The sequence below is a fragment of the Vicugna pacos genome, chromosome 33 (genome assembly GCF_048564905.1).
Source record: "Vicugna pacos chromosome 33, VicPac4, whole genome shotgun sequence".
Taxonomy (NCBI): domain Eukaryota; kingdom Metazoa; phylum Chordata; class Mammalia; order Artiodactyla; family Camelidae; genus Vicugna; species Vicugna pacos.
This window is the reverse complement of record NC_133019.1, coordinates 2,923,720-2,947,540: the sequence shown is the minus strand read 5'-3', so window position 1 is coordinate 2,947,540 and position 23,821 is coordinate 2,923,720. Positions and strand designations below refer to the sequence as shown.

The window sequence follows — 23,821 nt, the reverse complement described above, 5'->3', positions numbered from 1 at the left end:
TGCTGCTTAAACGAAAGAGCTCTGGGACTCCCTCCTTTGCCGTCCGTCCGCCAGAGCACCACCTCCACTGCTCCAGGGTCACCTCGGGGCCAGTGCCTGCTGGCTCCTCCCTCGTCCATCTCTAACCACTGGTCATCTCAGCAGCGTGTCCTCCTTCCCTCGCTGCATGGTCTAACGTGCTCCTGACCTTGGCCTTGCAGTTTGAGCAGGTGCTTCCCTTGCCCTGGTGCTGACGTCTGGGTGACATATGAGCACCATTACGCTTTTGCTGGACTCTTGCTTTTTTGTGTCTCTGGAGCTGTCTGGGCCTCGTGCCCATGAACTTTGCTCCTGGAGCTAATGGCCGTGCTGGACTCCATTCCTGGCTGTTGCCCAGAAGTGCTCCTGGTGCCCGTGTGGGAAGGGCCGTGATGGGAAGAGGCTCTGACTTGCTCTTTCTCTCCATCTCCTGGCTTTTAATTTCTTTACGGGCTGGAGGTGGAGCCACACAGGAGAGGAGGTGGAGGCACAGGGTAAAGATGATAGCCCTGAGCCTTTGACACTTCTCTTCCCAAGCTTTTCTGCGGACCCACAAGTTCATGGAAGTTCCATGAGTGCTGAGGCCCCAGGCAGGTCCCATAAAGTGCATGAGCCCCAGGGAGGCGCTGGGCCTGGGTGCGGGCGGTTCCCGGGAGCTGAGGTCTGGGAGGGACCGGTCTGTGGGTGGACTGGCTTCTCTGGCCCGTAGTGAATAACCCCACGTGAGTTCTGGTCTCCTCCTCACCCCTCACAGGCTCCCACCCTGGGAGTGGGGATTTTCAGTGTTCCTGCGGCCGTTGGCTCTCTGAACAGTGAGAAGGAGGGGGTGGCCGTCGTTGGGAAAGTGACTGTAATGACTATCAAATTCTCCAACTTCGGGGACAAAAGCTCGGTGAATTTTAGTTTTGTAGGTTTGTGTGCAGTGGTGGGTCAGGGACTTGATAAAAGACGTTTGACATCACTGCCATCACCTCTAGAAAGTGGGAACAGAGCAAGATTGTTGTCAGCAGAACCGAGCAAAAGAGCCGTGCCCGCAGGACCAAGCTTGCTAGCCAAGTTCCTTCAACCAACTTACCAGGAGAGAAAGAGACAGCCCCAAACCACATTTTATTTTCTAGAATTTGGACGGCCTTTAGGTGATCCACTCATGTTCAGTGATCTAAAGACAGCTTGCCTGGAGCAGAGGTCGGGGGTATGTACCCCGCACGTCTGAGCATGAGCGGTCTTGTCCTCTCCAGGTGTCCAGCTGTCCGGCATCGTGCAGACAGGCCTCCAGGTGGCTGATGGGATTTGAACCCAGTGGCCTGAAGCTGACCCATGAAGGGGGCTCGCATCCCTCATGGCCCCAGGACACGGCAGGTAGGGCCTGGAGCTCCCGCCGAGGACAGGTTCCTTTGCACTCAGGGCCGGGTCCTTTTCCACTACGAGTCTGCACAGGCATCACCTGATTGCTCTGTCAATGCAGATCCCCTGCGTCAGAGCTTGGAAGGGAGCCGGGACTGCATTTTAACAAGCGCCCGGTGACTCTGAGCTTCAGAACCACCAGTCTCACACGTGGACTTTAAAAACTCATGCAGAGAATGTTTCTCATTCCACGATTTAAAACATTCTTTAATAGTATCTCTGCTTAGAGTGGAGAAGTTCCAGGAACCTACGTGCCAAGCCCTGGAGGGGACAGGATGTAGGCTTCCTCAGCGCCCGTACAGCCTCGGGTCCGGCAGTCCAGCCCTCGTTACCTGGACGCCTGCTGGGAGGGAGCTTCTATGGCCTACACTCCGTGTCCTTCCCGTGAGGTACGAATTGTTTTCTTTAAAAGCTTGACCCGAACACCCCCCGGTTCCAGGTGGAACACATTTTCACTTAAAACCATCAAATGTTGGCTCTAAAGGGAATTTAGAGATCTATTCCAGAGCCCTCAGTTTTATAAATGAGAAATAATAGGTTAGGAATGGATAAAAAAAAAGGCTGCGATGATAAATTCCTGAATCCCCATTCAAGGAGTTTCATGGAGAGAGGGACTTCAGCAGAGAGCCATCAATGAGGAACAGAATCAGTCTCCGCAAATCCAGCTGTTGCCTGGGGAGGCACGACCTCTAGTTTCCTGAGAGTCCTTTTAAAGGGGGATGCCCGCCAGGCAGGGGCTTGGAAACCCCGTCCTTCTCAGGCTTTCCCGTTGGCTCAGAGAGGACAGCTGACCCAGCCCCACCACCCGAGCAGGCTCCTCACCCAGGGACGCACCAGCCCCTGACTTGCCTTCGGTACCGTTTATTCTGCCAGCGTCATGTGCCAGTTCCGTGCCGGGCTCTCCCCTAGGCCCTGGGCTATGCCATTCCCAGGGTAGATGGGAGCTACTCTCACAGAACTACCATCACTCTCATTCTGAGCTTATTAAATTCTCTTTCTGTGTTTTTAACTGCCCTATTTTTGCCTTGAGAGAAAATTGTGCTGCTTGGATTTTTTTAATCTGGCCTCTTATCAATTTCTATTTTTTAAATTAAAGTATAGTTGATTTACAATGTTGTGTTAGTTTCTGGTGTACAGCGTAGTGATTCAGTTTTTTCTATATATATATTCTTTTCCATCGTAGGTTATTACAAGCTATTGAACGTAGCTCCCTGTGCTTTTCAGTAGGACCTTGTGGTTTATCTATTTTATATATGGTGGTTTGTGTCTGCTAATCCCAAACTCCTAATTTACCCCTCCTGCTAATGATTAATGAATCAGATCAACTTGTGACATGTATTCATTTCATATTTGCACGAGAGTCACGATGTCACCTCTTGGAGAATGGCCTTTGCGTCGCCTCTTCTTCTGAAGCTGTGTTAGTCTCCTACCTTCACCGGGTTCCCCGTTCCCTCTCCCCTGCTGCTCCCCGGGCCCCTTCCTGCACAAGCCGGTTGGTGGCACAGCACGCCTGTCTGCTCACTGTGTGTGGAGGGAGGTGGTATTTGGAACGTGGCACTGGGGATACCAACACATCGGGAACAATCCGTTGAGGTTTCCCTTTGCCAGGTTGTCCCAGGGTCCGGGGTTGCCGACTTGCGAACCAGGGACTCGCTCTGAATGGAAACCCTGTACAGCGGAGAGCAGCTCCCTCCTGCCCCGGAAACCTACCTGGCACTTTCTTCCACCCACTTTTCATGTATCGATGGGAACCTGGACTTCACCTCCGTAGGGGTTTCCTGAAACATTATCCACTCCGACCTCGCAAGGTTGCCAGGTGGGATGGAGGGAAAACAAAGGGGGCTCTTGAAGCCTCGGGAGCTGGCCTTAAATCCTGACACCCCTGGGGTGTGGAAAGGGCTGAGGGGCAGGGTGAGGTGAAGCGCTAACAGTCTGCGGCTTGTCAGGAAAGGAGCAAGGGGATTATTCCACGTCAGCGCTGACCGACCTTGGGCAGCCTGTGACCGCATAATTGCCCTGTAAAATGGCACAGAAAAGCAGTGTCTGTGAAATCGGCAGACGGCTGGGGACCAGGAGCCGCCCCACCTCTGGCAGAGCCGCGAGCTGCACGTGGAGGTGCCGGGGGAGGAGCCCGGTCACCAGTGTCTGTGCCCCGTCTGGTGCGTCTTCCCTTGCTCCGTCAGGGTAGCGCCCACAGCGCATTCCTTGTTCCAGGTCAAGTACTCAGTGCTTTGTATGCGTCTCTCACTCAATCTTCAGGCCACTTATGGCAAGAGGTATCGCTATTATTACCAGAGAAGTGATCACGGAGCCTCAGAGAGGTTAAGCAGTTTACTCACAGTCACACAGCTGGCAAGGGACAGAGATGGCTCTCGAACCCTGATCTGTTGGGCGCCCAAGCACTTTATTGCTATCTTAGACTCGCCCCTCCAGGTTAGATTGTGAGCCAGGGGTTTAACCAGGGGAGGAAGGAACTGCCAAGTTCTTCCCTTTTGCAGGGTTGAATTTGCGGTGCGACCGTGAGCTTCATGGGAGCAGAAGCTCAGGCCTTACACTGCTGCGTGTGCCCTCAGGCCCCAGCAGTGCCTGGCGTGCAGGGAGAGGACCGGAGCGATGCCACCGCTGTGGACTTTCCTTCGGATGGACGGAGTTCTGTTAGGGGCTTGGAAAAAAGCCACCATCTCAAGATGCTCTGTGATGCTCGAAACAGCCCGAGAAATTCGCTTTGGAAATTGCTGTCTGCGCCTCAGGCACATAAATACGGTTTTATACACACCCTCAGCCGTGGTGAGCCTAGCCCTTGGAGGCTGGCTTTAAAGGCGTTAGAAACCCCACGGCTGGGTGGTGGAGGGCCAGTGTCACATGTTCAGTTTTGTTTCACAACAGGCTGGTGCGGGGGTAAAGCAGAGGGGCCGGTGGCCGTGAAGGGCCCACCCCGCGGCTCCTCATGCAAGAGGATTTTTTTCTTTCTTTTCTTTCTTTTTCTTCTTGATTGAAGTTGCAGTAATTCCTGGTGTACAGCATAGTGACTCAGTTATACATCCATATATACTGCTTTTCAGGTTCTGTTTCATTACAGGCCGTTACAAGATATGAATGTAGCTCCCTGTGCTGTACGGTAGGACCTTGCTGTTTATCAGTTTTATATACAGTAGTGTGTATCTGCGACCCCAAACTCCGAATTTATCCCTCCCTTACTTCCCACTTCGGTAACCATAAGTTTGTTTTCTGTCTGTGAGTCTGCTTCTGTTTTGTCAATAAGTTCATTTGTCTTTTCTTAGATCCCACATACAAGTGATATCATATGGCATTTTTCTTTCTCTTTCTGGCTCACTTCACTTAGAATGACGACCTCCAGGTCCATCCGTTGCTGCAAATGGCACTATTTCATTCTTTTCTACGACTCAGTATATTCCGTTGCATAAATATGCCACAGCTTCTTTATCCAGTCATCTGTCGGTGGACATTTAGGCTGCTTCCGTGTCTTGGCCACTGTAAACAGCGCTGCTGTGGACACTGGGGCGCAGGCGTCTTCTGGAATTCGAGTTCCCTCGGGATACGGGCCCAGGAGCGGGGCAGTCGCGTTCTCGCCAGCCCTGAGGGTGGTCCTGACGTGACCCTACCTCTGACGTGTGGACGTCTGTGTCACCATCTCGGAAACCCCCACAGTGCCGATGATGCTTTTCCACCTGAGTGGGGTGATGCGTCTTCTCGGTGCTCCTCCCCACACTCCGTGCTTTTTCCACCTGCCAGGTTTCCGTTTGTTGCTCCAGGTCCTGCCCGATCGTCACGCCTCTGTGACGTGTTCTCTGTTTTTCAGTCAGAATGCCTCGCTCTCACCCTGGAGTCTTCACTGGCTCTGCCCCTGGAGTCTTGAGATGCGTTTGCTTCTGCCTTATTGTTTGTCTTCCCCGCTGGACTGTGAGCTCCGGGAGAACGGTGTCAGAAGTGTTTTTGTCCCAGAATCCACGGTCTGCCATAGAATAAGCATTTTCTGAATTGACTTGGGTCAATGCACTATTTCACATGCATTGTCAGGACAGGGCGAGGTCTGTCCTGGATGGAGAACCAGGCCAGAGACCTGTCGCATCCCACTCTTCAGGAACTTGTTGTCCCACGGCAAGTGCTCCATAGTTCCCCTCTTGCACTGGGCTCACCCCATGCTGGGTAGCTTAATTTTAGAGACATACCTAGAATGGCTAGAGAGCTCAGTTTCTCAAAAGATGGGGTATCAGGGGAGAACAGAAGAGAGGGCAGGTCTTCAGATGGTCAGAAAGGTGGTGATTGGAAAGACTCAGGACTCCTGTGCTAACAAAACAAGCAGGGGCTGTCATACCCCTACCCCAGGCCCTCAATGGAAAAACAAAGGCCTGTAGTTTTTGATCTGCTGGGCCAGCCAATGGGGTATCAGTGTGGACATGGCAAAACACTTCTGGCCGTGAAGATGTTAATGAACATTTGATCTTTTTTTTCACTGCCTGTAATGAGCTGAATTGTGCTCCCTAAAAATCTATACGTTGAAACCCTAACCTCTGATGTGACTGTATTTGGAGATAGGATAATTAAGGTTAAATGAGATCGTAAGGCTGGGCCCTGATCCTATAGGACTGGCGTCCTCATTAGAAGAGGAAGAGACACTAGGGTGCACCCAAACAGAGACAAGGCAGCAAGAGGACAGAGCAAGAAGACGGTGCCTGCACGCCAAGGAGAGAGGCCTTGGGAGACACCAGCCCTGGCGACACCTTGATCTTGGACTTCCAGCCTCCGGGCTGTGAGGAGTGGATGTCTGTTGATTAAGCTGCCCAGTCTGTGATAGTTGTTACAGCAGCCCGAGCTGCCTAGGGCACGGCTGCTTTCATTTCTCCCCCCATCCTTTTCTTTTCCTGATTCTTACAGTCCCACCTGCTCAGTCTCCATCTTTCATTATTTTATGTTCTTTATTTCTTTGTAAAAACAACAACAAACATGACAAAAGAGTGGGAACTAATTCAGAGACTGATTTTGAATTTTATTGGGTAGCTTAGGATCAGTGAACTGGAAGTTGTGGTTGCCAGGGTAACAAATCTTCCATCTGAAACCATGTTTTCCACACTTGCATTCCATTAGAGCGCATATAAATATATATATATATATATGTGCTCACAATTGCATGTCGTTTTGTAAGTCTTATGGGTCCGCCCCTCCTGATATGATTCTGGCTTTCACTCAGTTCTGGCGTGACTGGAGACTAAATTATTAAAGAATTTAAGTGCATTCAACCCTTCTTGACTTAAGTTAGGGGCATATTTCCCGTTCTGTCTCCAATGTCTTCCCTCCACCCAAAAACTGCAAGCCCCAGAAACACGGCCTCTGGAGGGAAATCAAGAAATCCTTTGCAATGCTTTTAGCATGACTGTTTCAGTGATCTCTGGAATAGATATTGCTTGTTACACAAGTGGGGAAAATACGAGGATACATGCAACAAAAATAGAATTACTTCAGAATGAAGAGGAGATACAACTTCAACGAAATCCAATTTCATTTAGCCAATTGCTAATTTTATCCTAGTATGTGCTAGGGCTAGAGATTACCTCCTGGCCCCCTAGAATAACGAACCAGAGAAACAATAATGCTGAGGACAATGACAATTTAACTTTCTTTTGCTTTACCTTATATAGTTTTATCATCTAGAGATGATACTATGAAAGTCTTGAGGAATTAATATTCTTTTTTTTATCTTCATCACCAATTTTTTTTAATTGAGTTGTAGTCATTTTACAATGTTGTGTCAAATTCCAGTGTAGAGCACAATTTGAGGAATCAATATTCTTGATTCAGTTTTACAGATGAGGAAAAAGAAAAATCAGAGGAGGCATGAGATTTGCTTGATGTAGCAGATAGTCAGTAAATGTAACCTTTGGGACATGAACATTCAGGTGTAATACATCTTCCACTGGCGTCTGAAAGGATTTTGGCTTTAAATATTTCTTCTTCCTCATTCCTTACCTCCTTGCCTTCTGGGATGCCAATTGCACGTATGTTAGGCTCTTTATCTGTATTCTGCATGTTTCATACTTCTGTCTGCCCTTTAGTGTTTTTTTTTTCCTATTCACATGTATTCAGGTCCACCAGCTTGATTTCTGCTGTGAAAAATGCTCAGAGAGTTCTTACTTTCAGACAGTGCAGTCCTAGGAATCCACTTGCTTTTTTTAACAATAGATTCCAGTTCTCAGCTGAAATTCTTCATCTTTTCAGCCATCATTTTGCCCATTTTTCCTCTATTTTCTTTTAAATATTCATCGTACTTATTTTCAAAGTCCTTCTCTGTTAAGTCTAACATTTGGGTATTTGTGGATCTGCTTTATTGTCTATTTCTTTCTCTTGATTATTGGTCACATTTTCCTACCTCTTCTCATGTCTTATTACTTACAGTTGTTTGGCAGACCTTAGATATAAAAAACCCCATAAATATTGAAATTAAGATTACTTCCCCCCAAAAAGGCTTTGCCTTTTCCCCAGTGGGCCAGACGGCGTAAGAGGCTGATCACCTTGACACCACGAGAACGCAGGCTGGGTTGTGTCTGGGCTGCAGTTCGACTCAGTCCTCTCGTGGGATTTTGTCTCCTACAAAATGTGAGACTGAAGGAGGTCTGACTCCTGGTCCAGCCACTATCTGGGCAAAGTCCCCTTGGGCTTGGGGTTGAGATCTTGCTGTATCTCTGTCACTTCCGCCCTAAAAGTTTAGCTCATTAGTCTCCATGTCACGTGGATTCAGAATCTGCCAGCACTTTCACAGAGCCCATTGGCTGTGCTTGCAAGCCCCTCCTGCTGGCGTGACCGTCTCCCGGGGGCTTGGAGGCTCTGGGTGAATTCACTCTTTCCTGGTGGCTCAGCGCCGACGTCCAGTCTCCTGTCCACCCCAAATGCAGTAACTGTCCTGTGGGGAAGCCAGCCGTGTGCCTGGGACTCTCCTGGATCCACTCTCTCACACCAGGCTGTGGAGCTCGGACAAGCCCCCCGATTTCTCTTTTCCTCTTCACATGGTCAGCCCAGGGCTGGGCCTCAGCAGACGCCCCCAGGCCCCTGCAGGGAGGAAATCTGGCAACCTCAGCTCCCTGTCTGGTCCCCTCCCCTCTGGAGCTGTCCTTTCTCCAGTCCCCTTTGCCTCTGTGGGTCTCCTCGCTGTTTTTAAAAATATGATTCTGTGATGTGTCTTTATCTCCTCTGGCTGTGCAGTGGGAGGAATGCCTGCCTCTGCCTACTAAATCCTACTCAGGAGCAAAAGTCCAAAATATGCCTATTTTTAAAATCTGGTTTTTGTCAGTGAAAGTACACTGAGTCATACTGTTTTGCCAATATTTTATTATACATATTTTTGAACAGACAGCAAAGTTTAAAGAAGTTTACTGTGAACAACCCACATACTTAGTGATGTGCTGGGGAGCAGGCTCTCCAGGCAGAAAATAAAGCAAGCTCTATTTGTCTTGTTTGCGGGCTTCTGTGCTGTAGACATGCCTACCACAGACAGTTTCAGCCACCAACGTAACCTGGGGGAGAGCTGAGCAAAATCTGCTCTTGGGAGCCGGTGCAGAGACACCACTGCATAGAACCATCACCTTGGTTCTCAGACTAACATTTTGCATCCTTATTTCCTCACCTTTGTATCCAGCCCTGTTTCTACCAACATCCACCTTATTTTTTGTGAATTTCAGATACAGTTCCCTCCAAATACTTCAGCACGCATATTAACCAGAGTTTAATATTTCTTTACAGTATTTTTTATGTAAAATGAATTCTCCGTCTTAACTGTATGTTTGCTGAGTCTTGAGTCGTGCATCTGTGAAATCCAGTCCCTCTCAAGATATAAAAGAGCACATTTACCCCAGAAATTTCCCGATAAAACTTGACCAACTAAAGCTTTCTGCTTTTCTATGAACTGTCCCTTAACCAGGAATTCTTCGCTACACTTGATCAAATGATCACCCTAAATGCGTGTCTTTGTATTCCATTTTGTACTCGTCAGGAGGAATAACCAGAAATTTGCGAGCATGAACTTTGAAGGTATATGCCTCGTAGGCACCTGAGAGCTTCAGGATTCATAGCGTGCCCCCTCACTGACTCAGGCCAAGAAAGCATTGCAGACATCAAACGCAGATCAAGTCCACAGTCCCCAGAACAGACAAGCAGCCTCACAGCCCACCCTTCCAGACTCCGTCAGCTCCAGCTCCCACACTGAACACGTGTGAATCATTCATAACAGTCCCGTGATGTAGCTGTCATCCACGGGGAGCAAGCCTTTCCTACCTCCCGCCCCTGGCTGACGCCCCGACCGCACTTCACTTGGCAATGCGTGCATTTGGCTTCCACCTGTCATAACTCAAGGGGAAATATCAGTCAGCAGCGAAAAACACAATCCAGAAAAGCACTCGGCAAGAAAAGGGAGAAAAGAGCCACTGCCTTCAATTATGAGGAAGAATACTGTAGACTCGCGCAGTGTGACATACGGACAGTGTTTAGAGCTCTGAACCGCAGATCCGTGCTCCAGGCGAGGAAGGCAGGTTTGGAGAAGAGTGCGTAGAAATCTTGCACCCGAAGTGCCAAAACAGAAAATATTTTCAAAAATAATTGCACGTCTCTGACGTTAACAAGGACAGTGATCAGGACGTGATGCTGCCTTTTATTACTGGAGGACGGGTAAAATCATAATATCTAACACATGTGTCACGGTTTATTAAGGTTTCGTTCTGGTCGCCTCACTTGCCAGACCTTGGGAGGACGCATGAAAGTTACAAGAAGGCTGATTACTTTAACTGTTCGGGCTGTGTAACAATTAAATGAGTTACTGCCTGAAGCTTCCAGACTTCATGACCTCATGACCACATGACTCTCCAGTGACTATATTTTCCAAACTGAATTTGGGTCACTTTTTTGCTCAGTAAACATTTGATACCCAGAGATATCAGAACATTCAAGAGACTAGCTGTTATTTAATTCACTCAACAAACATCCATTTGTCAAGTTTTTCTAGTCTCTTTTTCACATATGCTCATAGTTATGCTTTGTAAGCTAATAGTTCATGAATAATAATTCATTTAACTGTTTTCTTCCTGCTGGACTTTTTGGTGTTTCTAATTTTTCCATGTGACAAATATTGTCACAATAAATACCATGGCATAGAAGGCTTCCTCTGTATGTTGGGTTGTTACTCAAACATAGATCGAGGGGCCTAATCCTTTTTAAAGCCCTTCTGCAACATCATAAAATCCTCTTCCAAAAAGTTTGCATCAATTTATAAACCTATAAAAAATGTATGAGAGTGCCCATTTCACTGCACCCTTGCCAACAGTGAGTGACAGGAATCTTTTAGACACTGAAAGCGTGGGTAGTCCAGGAAGATCTCAGCTGGATACTAACACACCAACTTTGGAGAATTACATAGAACGGGCTCTAATTGGTGGATATAGCTGCATGAAGTTTAAGGCCCCATCTAAATGTCTAGGGTTATATTTACAACTGATATTCATTTGAACATAACTAGTTCTATCATGATGGGTTTCACAGTAAAGCAATTATTTTTCTGAAGACATTATGAAAAATTTACAGGAGAAACCTAAATGACATGGCTAGTTCACACGACAGAGGTTGGTATAATCTTTGGTTTCTCAGGATTTAGTGGACTACGGTGGGTGTGCTTGCAAACTACTTCACATAAGATGCAAAGTACCTGTATTGTTTAGTTATATATATGTATGTGTATGTCTGATAAATATAAGTAATATACATGTATTTATTACATACATGTATTAGTCAGCTCAGGCTGCCATAGCAAAATATCTTAGACTGGGTGGCTTAAATAACAGACACTTATTTCTCAGATTTCTGGAGGCTAGACGTCTGAGGTCAGGGCAGCAGAACAGTAGGGGTCTGTTGAGAGACCCCTTCCCGGCTTCTAGATGGCCTCCTTCTCTCTGTGTCCTCACATGGGGACGGAGGGGGCGGAGAGAGAGCGGGGGGAGAGGAAGACAGAGAGAGAGGTCTCTTCGTCTTCTTGTAAGACCACAGTCCTGCTGGCTTCGGATCTTACTTAGGATGGTATTAAACCTGAATTTCCTCCTAGAGACCCTGTCTCCAGATACAGTCACGTCGTGGGGTAGGGCTTCGATGCGTGGATTTGTGGGGAACACGGTTCAATCCATAGCAATGTGTGTCTTTAATAATAATGTATTTTGAGGATAATATTTTAGCAATATTAGTAAATAGTATATATTAAGTAAAATATATATTTTAAAGTAAGGCCATCAAATTGGTTTTGTTCTCAAGCTTTGGTCTCAAGCATCTTTCCGTGACCCCTTTTGAAGTCTCTCTGTGCATCTTGGTTGAGATGGGAGGCTGACTCTACAACTAAACCGAGACAGACAGTGTCCGAGTTCTCGAGGAGCTGACTTCAGACTGTGTCCCTTTCAGACTAAGGGTCAGCATTAAGACCCTGTTATGGTTATCTACTGCTACGTAACAAATCATCCCCAGATGCAGTGCCGAAAACAACAACAATAACTTTGTTATCTGTCATGGTTTCTGCAGGGCAGGAATTTGGGGAGGGCTTGGCCGGGTGATCCTGGCTGGGGGTCTCTCGTGTGGTTGTCATCATGACAGTGGTTGAGATTGGAAGACTGGACGGGGAGAGACTGAGGCATCCGGAGTCTAACCGGCTCGCTCTCTGCACATAGTCTCAGGGCCTCTCCATATGGTTTTTCTGTCTCAGTCAGTTAGTGCCTCCTTGCAGCGTGGTGGACTCAGGGCAGTCAGGCCACTCGCACGGTGGCCCAGTGCTCCAGCGCCAGGGTTCCACCTCACAAGGTGATCAGCCTCTGAAGCCATGCAGTGTCACTTCCTCGACATTCTGCTGGTTACAAATGAGGCACCAGCCCATCCAGATTCAAAGGAAGGAGAACTAGCCTCCATCACTTAATGGGAGGGAGGCAAGATTCTACAAGGGCAAATGGAGTGAATTACCGTCACGTCCATCTTTGGGAAACATGGTCCACCACAAGCCCTTTCATAGAGAATCCAGATCTGAGAAATGGATATTTCCACTAATTCTCCGTGGACAGTCCCCATCTTGAAACATGGCATCTGGTTCTGAGCACCTGTTTCAGTCGGGCTCATTGGAGGCTGTGAAGCTCATCCTTTGAGGAGTGATCATAGGAGCTAGCTTCATTCTTCCTGGATACGAGATGCAGGAGGAGGGGTGATCGCTGCCTTGGCATGTTTGCAGAACTGCCATATAGGAAGGGAGCGGGTTTGTTCTGGGACGCTCCAGAAGGGTGGATGGATACAGGGTTTTTCAAGGACCATGAGTCAAACTCGGAGGCTTCCTTCGCCAATTACCTCTGCACACAAACTTCTTTTAAAAGGTGTCTGTTGATTAAAAATAAAAAGTTTTCAAACCATTATACTTGATCAAATAAATGAGTGCTACAGGGGAAAAACCAGGTGCAGAAAAGTTTATTTAATGCAAAAATAAATGGGACCTATGCCCCTCACGACAGGGGAGCCCAAATCCCAGGGTACAGGTAGCGTGCCAGTGAGCACTGCAAGGCAAGGATAACTACAGTGCAATATTCGCACGTATTTTAAATTAAAAGTTCTAAGAGAACTTCCCAGGTGCAGGTAGCTGATCAAGGCGTGCCCCCTCCATTCCCCAGGGATACTGGGTAGAAAAGTTTGTTGACACAGTTAAGGGCACAGGCTAAGAGCCAGGGTGCCTGGATTCAGATCCTGGCTCTGTCACTTACTAGTCATACAGCCCTGGGCGACTTCGCCTTAGTTTCCTCATCTGTGAAATGGGGGTAATGCCTACCTGATGGTAAGGATGAAATAGGCTCATTTAGGTATAGAGCTTAGTAAGTAACACCTACGTGTTGATTAAATAGGTAAAACTTTAGAAGTATGAAGGTAGTAAAAAGACATTCGTCATTGCATGATCATGAGCAGAGGCTGAAAATCACACATTTTGTTAAAGGGAATTGCTCACTTGAGGGCAGGGGGAGGCATAGCCTGCCCCTCCAAAAGGAATTCTGAAAAACTAGGACTGAAGTCAAGGTCATCCCCCTGCTGGGTGGTTTTTGATGGCCTAGAGCAGGGCTCAGCAAACTTTTCCTGCAAAGCACTGAAAAGTAAATCTTTCAGGATTTGTGGGTCATGCCGTCTTTGGTGCAACTGTTAAACTCTGCCATTGCTGCCTGAAAGCAGCCATGCATTAAAGGCGTGGTTGGACCAGATTTGGCCAACTATCCACGTCCACAGTTTGCTGACTCAGGGCTAAATCATGACCTGAGCAAGTGAGCTGAGAATCCAGTGGTTTTGATGGAGGTGCAGAGCAACTGGAAGCCGAAGGGGAGGGCAGGTGGGAACCCAGTGCCACAGCGCCTCCCCTCCTCCTTGGGGGAGCTCACTCTGACTTTGAACAGGTCCTCTGTGCTCAGCTGGGATGTTGGGCGCCATGCACGCTCAAAGAGGAGGACCGTATCAGGAACAAGAGGGCACCGGTCATCCATTCTCATCACTATGTGTTCCGTTACTGCATTGCAAGGTCCTTGGAAAGAAAGCCCAGGCTTTGTTTTCCTTCAGACCAGCTCCAAACCGCAGAACAATGCTGTCCATTCTGTGGATGGTCAGTGAGCCCTTGCTGACTGTCTTTATTTCTTCACCTGCAATAAGATCTCCCCAGGCCCATATGGAAACCTAAAAGTTCATGAGGGACTAATTCAGCGCGCCTCTTCCAGGGGAAGTTCAGTCCCCATGGGGAGTGATTACACACGGATGGAATTTCTGCACACTGCAGGGAAAGATGATCTTTGCCTTTTGGCTGTGTCGCAGTAGTAAGTGGGAGACTGATTATTTCTAAGAGCACAGTTCTTCCCGGCACTGATAAGAGCGGAATGCAGGCTACCATGGAGATGCAGGTCACTAATTAGTCCCAGAAGCCTCTCTGCCTTGAATCACTGTTACATTAATTATGCATCAAATTAGAATGTTTGCAGAGGCCCAGCGCCAACTGTGCTGCAGATGAAGGAGCGGCCCGCCCAGCACACCGCAGGGACCAGCCACGAACCCCGAGGCCTGGGCGCGCAGTGACCCGGCCTGATCTCTGACCCAGCTGCCTGCAGCCTCCGGCCTGCGAGCCTGCTGCTGGCCCAGGGAGGACCAGGGCAGAGCGGGCGGAGAGACGGCCACCCTGCCGTTCCGCCCTCCGAGCTCCGTCGTGCAGAGCTGCAAACCGACACCACACAGCCATTCGGACATTTTATTTCTGCAGGAACAAATTGAGGACACTTCCAGGTGTTTGTTGATGTAGAGACAACATGTCTGGACTGTTGTCTGACTTTGGGTTTTTTTAGAGCTGGGTCCACATGGCTATAGCTTTGGTCCAACTATTCTGTCTCCTTCTCCTGCCCCACCTCCCTGCTTGTGCTCTCCAGGAGCATAAAACCAAAATATACTAGATGCTTGGTTGTAAAATAAACAGATGATAAATAGCAGGCTCTGTGCCTGTGGGGTTATAATTCCATCGAGGGCCTGAGTTGAAGTCATAAACTACAAGAAGTGAAGTGTGACCCACAAATGGCCTTCAAGATGGAATTACAGCCCCATAATTCAAAATGGACCTTTGAAAAAATAATTCTCAAAACCTAGTTTTAATTCGGGGACAGCTTCCTGGTTGTAATGACATCTCCTGATGAGCTCGTCGGTAAGCAAGTAACTCCTCTGTGTTCATCTGTGATTCTGTATTATTTGTTGATATTGGGGTGAGCATCCTACCTGGTCTCTCGGAGGTGATGATGGAACCAGGCAGTGGTGCCCCAAACAGAACCACAGAAAGGGAAGCTGGCATCCCACTGCGAGAAAGTTCACCGCCAATGAACGTAAGTGACCTTGGGACTGAGAGGACGAAACGTTGGCTCCTGACCACAGAGGGTGTCCTCTCTTGCCTCTGAATTTCACACCTTCATCTCCCATCTTCTCACTTGTGAGCTCATGTAAGGACTTGGGTTATTTATTTTCTAAATGGGGATTTTCCAGAAATCTTTCTATCCATCACCATACAGTTGACTCCTTTCACCCATTTTGTCTACCCTCCAGCCTCCTTCCTCTCTAATAACCACTAATCTTTTGTGTTTTTTAAACTATGAGGTTGTTTTTGTTTAATTTTGTTGGTTGGTTGGTTTTGTTCTATTTTGTTTTGTTTTAGATTCCACATGAGTGAAATTATATGGTATTTGTGTTTCTCTGTCTTGACATATTTCACTGAATGTAATTCTCTTAAGGTCCATCCACATTGTCAAAAATGGCAGGATGCCTTTGTATGTATTTATATCACATCTTCTTCATCCATTTATCCATTAATGGACACTTAGGTTGTTTCCATATCTTGGCTATTGTAAATTATGCTACAGTAAACATAGGGGTGCAGATATCTTTGAATTAGTGTTTTCATGTTCTTTGGATAAATACCCAAAAGTGGGACAGCTGGATCATATGGTAGTTCTGTTTTTAATTTTTTGAGGACTCCCCTTACTGTTTTCCATACTGGCTGCATCAATTTACAGTTCCAACAATGTGTAAGAGTTCCCTTTTCTCCACATCCTCCCCAGCATTTGTTATTCCTTGTCTTATCAATAATAGCCATTATAACAGGAGTGAGGTGGTAGCTCATTGTGGTTTTGATTTGCATTTCTCTGATGATTAATGAGCATCTTTTCATGTGTCTTTTGTCCATTTGTATGTCTTCTCTGGAAAGATGTCTGTTCAGATCTATTTTTTAATTGGATTGTTTGGTTCTTTGATATTGAGTTGTATGAGTAATTTATATATTTTGGACATTAACCCCTTATCAGATACATGATTTTCTAATATCTTTTCCCACTCAGTAGGTTGTCTTTTCACGTTGATGAAAAGGAATCTTCACTGTGCAGAAAGTTTTTAGTTTTATATAGTCCCACTTGTTTATTCTTGGTTTTGTTTCCCTTGCCTTTGGAGTTAGATCCACAAATGCATTACTAAGACTGATGTCAATGAGGTTATCACCTATTTTTTATAGGAATTTTATAGTTTCCGGTATGACCTCCAAGTCTTTAATCCATTCTGGTTAATTTTAGTGTATGGTATGAGACAGTGATCTAGTTTTATTCTGTTGCATTTGGCTGTCCAGTTTTTCCAATAGCACTTATTAAAGAGTCTGTTCTTTCTCCGTTGTGTGTTCTTTGCTCCTTTGTCATCCATTAATTGCCCATACACGTGTGGGAGGATGGAGTAGTCCCTGTCAATTAGGTCAAGGTGGTCAGTAGTGTTGTTCAAGTGTTCTAGACCCTTATTTTCTGTCTCTTTGTATATCAGTTATTGAGAAAAGGATTTAAAAATTTCTAACTATCCTTGTAGATTTGTTTACTTCTTTTTATTCTATTGGTTTTGCTTCATTTATTTTGAAGTTGTTAGGTACTATTAGGTACCTCTACATTTAGGATTGTTACGCCCTCATGATGAATTGACCCCTTTGTTATCATGGAATCTCCCTTTATCCTGTGTAGCATTATTTGTTCCGCTTTGTTGATATTAATTACAGCCACTCCAGATGTCTTTTGGTTAGTTTTTGCATGGTATTCTTTTTCCATCCTCTTAGTTTTAACTTTTCTATATCTTTATACATAAAAGTATCTTGTAGGCAGAATATAGATGTCTTTCTTTTTAAAATCCAATCTGATAATCCCTGATTTTTAATTAAAGTATGAAAATAGTATTTCTTGTGCAGGTCTGCTGTTGATGGATCCCTTCTGCTCTTATTTGTGTGAATTTTTTTTTCATTTCTAACATTCTCTGTTTTGTCTCCATTTTTGAAAGATAATTTTCCTGAGAACACAATTCTATGATAACAGTTTGTTTCAGCATTTAAAGGTGTTGCTCTGTTGTCTTTTGGTTTGCACATCTTATCATAAGAAGTCTGCTGTCATGTTTGTCTTTATTGCTCTGTATGTGATGTACCTTTATCTCAGGCTGCTTTTAAGATTTTCTTTTTGTCTTTGTTTTTTAGAGATTTGATTATAATCTACTTTGACATGGTTTTCTTTATATTTATTCTGCTTGGTTTCCACGGACTTTTTCTCTTTTTCTGACATGTGGGTTTATAGTCTTCATTAAATTTGGTAAACTTTTAGCTACTATTTCTTCATATATGTCTCCCCCTCCTCTCTGGGACTCTAACTGTACATATTCTTTAATATGGTTGTGTGGGTACTATATATTGTTTTAATTTTTGTTCAACCTTTTCTTTGTGCTTAATTTTAAACATTTTCTATAACTATGTCTTCTGATGGTTTACTGATCTGTTCTTCTATAGCATCTAATCTGCTCTTAGTCTCGTCAGTATATTTTTGTTTCAGATGGTTTGATTTTCTTCTCTAGAAGTTCCATTTCAAGTGCTCACTGTCTTTTAAAAACCTTTCTTTTGGCTCCTTATCATGTTCATGTCTCCCACTCCTTCTTGAGCACATTAAATGTATTTTTCATAGCTGCTTTAAAGTCTTTGTTTTCCAATTTCTGAATTTCTACCATTTCTGATTCTGTTTATTGACCTTTTCCTGGTTATGGGCCATATGGTTCTACTTTTTTGCATACCTGATAATTTTTTTTACTTGATGCCACACCTTGTGAAATTTTACACTGCTGAGTGCTGGGGTGTGCCATATTTCTTTTAATAGTATTCAACTTTGTTCTGCATCAAGTTAGAGCAGTGGATGCCTCTGGGCAGTGGTGAGATTGGAGTGTTGGTTACACAGGTGTGTATTTGTCACAAAATTCACCAAAATATACACTTAGGATTTGTACATTTTACTGTATGTAAATTATACTCAATAAAAATATTTTTAATGTTACACATGCTCATTTAAAAATTTTGAAGTAACCCAAATATATAGAGAGCAAAAACTAAAAGTTCTATTTCACTCCTCCTCAATTATCTCTTAATTATTTCTTCTTCCCCAGAGTCTCACCAGTCATGTAACTAGTTAAATCATTTCCTATCTCTCCTTCAAAATATTTTCCTATGGATTTATAGATACAGCATTAGTGAGGAGAGTACAGCTCAGTGGTAGAGCATGTGCTTAGCATGCATGAGGTCGTGGGTTCAATCCCCAGTACCTCCAATAAATAAATGACCAAATAGAGCATCATTGTTAAGATCGCAGTCTCTAGAAATCAGACTGCCTCAACAAAACCGTGATTTTACTACTTACTAAATTAATTTTGCCCAGCCTTGAACATCATGTAAGTGGACTTACGAATAAGTATCAATATGTATCTGATCTTCCCTCGTTGTCATCTTTTAGGTTCATTGATGTTATTTCTTGTAGTAATAGTTTATTCCTTTTGATTGTATTCAGTTGTATTTACCATTCTGTAATAATACTGCAGTTTCTGTATCCATCCTCCGGTTGGCAGCGATTTGGGCTGGATCCGGCTGGGCTGTCACGAAAAAAGTTTCTGGGAACACTCTTGTCTACGTGTTTGGTGGGCGTATGTTTTTGTTTCTCTCAGGTAAATATTTAGGAGTGAACTTGCTGGTTTAAGTTTAAGTCTATAAAAACCCGTCTTTTTTGGAAGTGGTTGTACCATTTGCCTTTAGCAAAGTGTGAGATTTCCAGTTCCTCTACATCCTTACCAGCACTTGGGTCAGTTTTTGTTTTTGTTTTCTTAAATTTTAGCCATCCTGGTACGGAGTGATGCCTTCAGTGGCTTTAATGTCTATTTCCCTGATGACTGATGATGCTGGTCTTGTCTTGTGCTTATTGGACCCTCACATGTCTTTCTCTGTGAAGTACTTGCTCAAATTCTTTGCTCATTGTTCTGTTGGCTAACAGTGTAAGACAGGTACCCCCATAACTCAGTGGCATAAGCAACAGTTTTTAATTTTGTTTACAAATCTTCACTTTGGGAGGGGTCCATTTTGAACTCCTGATTCTGCTCCACATGCATCGGTTGGGGCAGCGCGGCTGGGGCTGGAATGTTCACTCCAAGATGGTCCAGCTGCATACCTGGCGAAGTCAGTGCTGTCAGCCGGGACCTCAGCTGAGGCTATCCCCCCGAAGCCTGGCTTCCTTTTCCTTTGATATCACTAATGGGAAACCAGAATTTAAAAAAAGAAATTATTTCAAACATTTCAATTATATTTTCAGATGGAGTTTACAGTTTCTTTTCTTCTCAAATTGGGTACCCAAGCCCAGGGAGTACTTCATGTGTTGGGGAGGTCGTCCCAGGGTGAACACGGCTCAGCTTCTCGGGACACCCATTTTACCTATGCAATTTTGGGTAAAATCACATTTATCTTCTATTAAAATAAACTTAGATAAATTACGGTCTAGAATACAAATATCATCTGAATATTTAAAGTTAAAAATGACAGTTAAAAAAAGGTCCTCCTGGGAGAGAAACCTTAGGGCAACTATCTCAGGTACCGGGGGATGAAGCCTTCCCTCCTTGGGACCGTGAAGGAAAAGTTTGAGAAGTTCTGCAGACTGACTGGGCGAGGAGTCTGAGGTCCTGCTCTTTATTTAAGATCTGCAGCCGTGATCGATGCCATCAAAGTGCTCTATTTACCCAGACACCTGTTAATTTTGTTTTAGTCACAGAATGAACAGTTTTTACCATGTGTGAGGCGCTACCCTCAAAACTGTCCATCTGTGCCTCAGGACATTGTTGGTTGAGAGAAACTGAAGGAAATCACTGTTTCTCTGACCCTCCATTGAGTCAAGACACAGCCAGCAGCCTGCCCTGCCCTTCCAGGTGCAGACAGAAGTGAGGTTACCACAAACCTTTCCTCCAAGCTGACCGCTGAGGGGTCCTCCAAGGATAGTCTTTCACTGTGTTTAGGGGTCCCAGGTAGTCTGCCTCCCACCACGGGCCATCACAGCATCTAACGCACCAGCCCTCTGAGGTAGGATGGTAGTGGCCTTGACAGACCACTACTTGGATGATGAGACGGAAGAGAGGGAACTCCTTTCTTAAGCCATTTATCACTCAAAAACAACTTGATTTAAACTAGCTGGCCGTGATTTTCAAACATGTCCTTAAATTCTTAAACACCATTATCATCAAAAGGTGGGATCTGACCCCCCTTCCCTTGGATGTAGACCTGCCTTAGTGACCCACTGAACTGAACATAATTACGTAGAACTGACACTGTGTGACTTTTCAGACTAGGGTAGGGACGGCAACGCATCTTCCCAGAGAGTGAGCCTTCTCTTTCTCTGTCTCTCTCTCTCAGTACGCGTCCTTGGAGCCCTGAGCCAACATACAAGAAATCCAGCAACATATAAGACATCAAGCTGTCCTGCTGGAAAGACTGCGTGGACGTAGAGAAAGATGCTCTAAGGCCCCACCCATTCCGGCCTTCCGCTGCCTGAGACTTCCCAGTCCAGGTGACTGAGGAGCTTTCAGGGGGGTCCTGCCTCTGAGCTGCCGGGGCTGCTGCCAGGTGGAGCAGAGATTAACTTTCCTGCTGAGCCCTGCCCAAGTCGCAGACTCCCAAGCAAGTAAATGTTGTGCTGTTGTTTTAAGCCACTAAGTTTTGAGGTGGTATGTTTGGTAGTAACAGTAGATCCATGGACTCTTTCCTGTTGCTTAGGAACACTGAGGAATTGAGACATAAGTATATAAAGTGCTGACTGCAGACAAAAGGAGTGTGGTAGGGAGAGCCCAGGATCACAACGCACTAAAGGAGAGAAAGGGACTAAAAATCAGTAAATTGCTTCCACAGAGATAATTTGCAATAAATATGTGTGATTACAGAACCTTGGGCGTTTTAACTTGGAAGGGATTGAGGACTCATAAAACGCAACCCATTTGTTTTTAAAGTGTGGCTCAAAGAGTTAACTGACTTGGGCAGGATTCCAGAACCGGACAGGGGCCCAAACCTCCAAACCGCCACTGACTGCTCTCTCTCTTTCTCAAGGCATGTGTCATAAAAGTCGCCAATCTAGCAAAAGACAAGGACGAAATCAAATACGCCAATACAAATGCAGCAGCAGCAGCAACAAAGACACCCCATGGCCGGCCTGGCTGCTGCTGAAAGCCATTGTCCCTTGCTGAGCCTGCCTGCCCGCCATGTCCCTACACCCAGGCCCTTGACGGACAGGAAGCCGCTGGAGGATTTGCAGTCCCAGCTCTTCAGGCAGGGAAGAGAGTAGGTCTCTGCACCCGGTTATCTCAGCCAAGACAGCAACACTTTGGCAAGTGTTCACCCTGTGTCACCAACAGTGCTAAGTACTTTGTGTGCATCGAATTTACAGAGGTGTGATTTACTCGGACTAAAAGCACCGAATTAAAGGCTGAGTTAGCTCGGTGACTTTGACAAACGTATGGCCCTGTGTGGCCAGCGCCACAGTCAAGACAGAGAGCGTTTCGGTCCCCCTCACCTCTGAAAGCTTCATGCTCCCTTGCAGATAGTCCCCTCCCCTCGTACCCAGGGCCCCTGACACTCCTTCTGTCGCTAGAATTTGTTCTAGAATTTCATATAAACAGAATCGCACAGCGTGTAGTCTTCCAGATTCCTCCATGTGGTTGTGTGTACGAGGGCTTGCGGCTTCTCATTGGTAACCAGTGCTCCGCGTGTAGATGCACCGCACTCTGCTTGTGCACCCCGTGGTTGGTAGGTCGGGGCTTGTCTCCAGTCTGGGGCAATTATGAATCAAGTGCGAGGAACATTCTTGTGGAAGTCTCCGTGGGGACATACGCTTTCACTTCTCTTAGGCAAATACCTAAGGGTGGGTTGTATATGTTCACTTTATAAGAAACTGTCAAAATGTTTTGCCAAGCAGTTGTAGCATTGTACATCCTTAACAGACATTTGCGAGAGTTCCAGTTGCTCCGCAGACTTGTTTTCTAGTGGGTGTGTGGTAGTATCGCATTGTGGGATTAGTTTATATTTCGCTGGCAGTTAATGGTGTGAAAATTGTCATATCTCTGTTTGCTACTTACATACCTTTTGGGGAGAGCCTCTTTTCAAAATATGTGAAATTTATTTCTGTATCTGTAGGGCTTTAATTAATGAAGTATTCTTTGATACTGCAGAAATCACGTGCCAAAGTGTGTAACTGAAATTTGGCATACCATAATCATTTATATTCGGCAGTGTTTTGAGACAAAAGAGGTAGTTAAACAACATATGGTCCACACCCTGAGTCCCAGAAATCATAGCACCGTTGTGTATTTTATGTGAACACTGAGATACAAAGAAAAGTCTCAGAAATAGACAAAAGAAATGTTAGGGTGCTTAGAGGTCGTTTTCATCATTAGGATAAAGATACCATGAAAAAGAAAGATAAGCCTAGGAACTATTTTTGGCAGAAAATGTATAGAAATTGTTGAGGAGTGGTAAACAGGGTAAGTGGGGGGAGCCCCATGGTGATACATGTTGAAGCGGTTGATTTAATGGTTTTATTTAGAGACAGGACTCTGTTAGAGCAAAGCGAGGAGTTTAACAAAGCGTCTCCCCTCCCCTCCAAAACAAGTAGACCTGGAAAAACAACCAAAAACCACGGTTTCAGGGTTTGGCAAATCAACCAGAGACAAACAAGAAACTGAGAAATGTTTATTCATGGAAATATGTTAGAACTTTGGATGAGAACAGTGGAAGTGCACAGAGTCTGCAGCCCTCTTGCCTGGAACTGTTCCTCCCCCAGAAGCTTGGTCAGTGAAGTACTCGTACCAGGGCGGGACTGCCCTGTGGAGACCACTGCTAGAGGGGGCTGACTTACTTGGGCTGAGGGCCAAACCCATTCCTGGCAGCGTTATCGGTACCAGAGTAGCATACGTGATAGAAGTAAACGGGGGGTTCCGATAGCTCTGCTAACCTGGGTTTGCAGACCCAGTTATGGCAAGCGACAGACCAGTCAAGAACTTAACAAGGAGATGCTGGAAATGACAGAACCATAGAAAAGCTAGGCAAGGGCTCCATACCTCCCTGGGTGAATGGGAAATGGTGCTCATCTTTTCAGGGCACCCAAGGAGGTCCCGAGGAAAGTGAAGCCTAGGCAGACGTGAAAACAGCCTGAAGTTGAATGCTTCCTTTAACACACACACACAAACACAAGCAGATCTGTCAGCAGAGTGTGGAAGCCTTACAGCTCAAGGTTCTTGAGCGCAACCTCTCAGGAATCAGTGACTTACCAGTAAGCTATGCAGGCGCAGGATGACTGATAGGAAGCTAGGCAGAAAAACAAAATGAGAATTTCAAAACAGCTGAGCGGAGACATTCTGGCTGCACATCTCAGGGAGGGAGATTGTGCAGATTAAGTCCAAATAAGTTACTAATAACAACAAACTATGGTTTGTTTGTTTCTATGTAGAAAACAAACTGTGATTACCAAAG

General features: G+C 45.7%; 1 long non-coding RNA gene across 1 annotated transcript; it reads left to right on the top strand.

Annotated features, from left to right (window-relative positions):
* On the top strand, positions 1–21,998 carry LOC140691117 (uncharacterized). The gene is made up of 3 exons (XR_012066593.1): positions 1–209; positions 20,717–20,870; positions 21,404–21,998. It is a non-coding gene; the product is annotated as an uncharacterized lncRNA (long non-coding RNA).
* The last annotated feature ends 1,823 nt before the right edge of the window (positions 21,999–23,821 follow it).